Source organism: Lissotriton vulgaris, chromosome 4_1, assembly GCF_964263255.1.
Source record: "Lissotriton vulgaris chromosome 4_1, aLisVul1.2, whole genome shotgun sequence".
NCBI lineage: Eukaryota > Metazoa > Chordata > Amphibia > Caudata > Salamandridae > Lissotriton > Lissotriton vulgaris.
The window spans coordinates 1,146,970,357-1,146,972,750 of record NC_141691.1 but is presented as its reverse complement, the minus strand read 5'-3'; positions in this window follow the sequence as shown (position 1 = coordinate 1,146,972,750).

Genomic DNA, 2,394 nt, shown 5'->3' with positions numbered 1-2,394 from the left:
AGTTTTTTTCATTTTTTATGTGTTTTTTGTATGTCCCGCGTTTTGATTTGAGTTTAGTTGGTAGGATTGTGGATGGGTCTTTCTGCTGCTCTTAATTCTCTTCTTTCGGAGTTTATTTCTGTGTTGAACCATGTTCTGGATGGTATGTTTTTGGTTCTTTTTAGCTTCAGGGGGGCTCTTTGGTTCATAATGGACGTTATAGTGGTGTTATATCTGGAGGTGAGTTAATTTGTAGAGAGCTCCTTTGTATTGTGTATTGTGTATGGGGCTTTCTCCTACCCGAGGGTGCAGATAAGGGGCTATTGCCCCCATCTGCCTCCCAGGGGGGTCAGAAAGACTGTTTTGATGTTTTGGGTATAGGGGCATTGACATGCTCATTCTGGGAAGCCCCCACCCTTATGTATAAATAAAGAAACAAATCATTGGTGCCTAGTGTGCTTTCTGGCCACCTGGGGGAAGATCACGGGCTACCCCCCCATAGACCTCCTGGGGGCAAAAATAAGGTGGAATTTTTTGGGGGGTTGGCAGAATAGGCATGCCCATTCTGGGCATTCCCTGCCCCAAATTTTGAGGGAATTCAATTCCTGGTGCCTAGGGGTTATTGCCCCATTTACCTCCCGGGGGGCCAGAAGACTGTAGTATTTTCTTTTGGTTGGGAGCAATGGCATGCCCATTCTGGGCAGCCCCCACACCTACGTATATATAAAAAATTCCCTGGGGCCTAGTGGGCTTTCTGCCCCCCTTGGGGCATATCAGGGGCTATTGCCCCATCTGCCTCCTGAGGTGGCAGAAAGTCTTATGCCTTCTTTGGGGGGTAGGGTGGGGGCATTGACATGCCCTTTCTGGGTAGCCCCCATCCCTGGCCTATAGAAATAAATCCCTGGCCTCTAGAGTGCTTTCTGCCCCCGGGGGCATCTGCCCCTGCCTGCCCCCAGGGGGAGCAGAAACGATGTTTGGCAACATTTTATGGGGGGACAAAGGCCCTTGGCCAAGGGGCCGCTCCCCCCTTCCTGGTGACTAGTGGGTGGAACTCTGATTAGGGATCGCCCTCCCTAAAACAAAAACAGTAGTAAGTATAGCACCACACACGGGCAACCACTGGTACTGTACCACCCTCCCATTGAAAATAATGAAAGTGGGGAATTAGAAATAAAACCCAGTAGGAAATAATGCAAAAGTAAATGAAGTTATTTAATAAGTTTCAAATATAAATAAATATAATTGAAGTATCAAATAAAAAAGTACATATTTAATATTTAATTATAAAATATGTTAATACCCTAAACGTGTGAGTAACCTTTGTGAATCAGGCCACAAGTGTTCCAACATATCCAACGATAAATTCAAGAGTTAATTTCTATTCTTTCTGAAGGTAACATAGTGATGCCTGCAGTGTTTGTCAGTCTTAACTACGATTACCAACATATTTTCCAAAAGGATGCCAGCCAACTAACTCATTGAAAATGTATGTCACACAGTATCAGCATATTTCATTCAGACACCCATTGAAGAAACGCTATAGCATGGTAAGCACTAAGAACTCTATTCCAACTTGCAGACTAACTGTCGGCTCTAGGGAAAAGGTTGTGGCCATTTTTTTGGGACTATTTTGGTTCCTTCTGTTTGGGGATGTGTCCCTTTGGGTATATCATCATTTCATAATGGCTGAGAAGAGAAAGATGGATGAGTAGTTTATTACCAGCTTACTTACTTGTAAAGTTCATTAGTCCGAGGCTCAGTCTTCCCTATGAAAACCTACTTTTCCTGTCTTCCTTTCTCATTTGGACCTGCTCAGTGGGGTGATTGGGTATATTTATTTACCAGTGAAGAAAGTGTAAGTACGCCTTTTGGTCTCCTTCGGAAACACATTTGGAATGTGTTTCTTTGTTTTTGTTTGTTAGTGCTAATCTTGCTAAATACTATCAGGTGCTCCTCATAAGACTTTAGGAAGGAAGAGCAAGCAGCAGAACAAAAAACAGGCAATAGACGTGCTTTACATGCACCAGACCATCCTCCAGGGATATTTTGATGGCTTGGGACTGAACCAAGGAAACACCTGTTAGAAGTGGGGTTTCTGGTTGTCAGAGTATGCACCCTGTACAAGCAGGAACCACCACTCTAGTCAAGTTAAGCTAGATACATACTAAGATATAACTTGTGCTCACCCTCTGGTAGATTGGCACAGAGCAGTCAGGCTTGTCTAAGAGTCATTTTTAAAGATTTTGTGTTGTACACACACACACACACAGAAACAAAGGAAAACACCATAAAAACATGACCAAAGTGACAAAAATTCAATCTGTAAAACCAGAGGAATGATTTTGTGATCAAAATACAGTGCTGGAGTTATAAGGCACCAACCAGGGACATCTGATCACGCTAGACCGGGGTAAA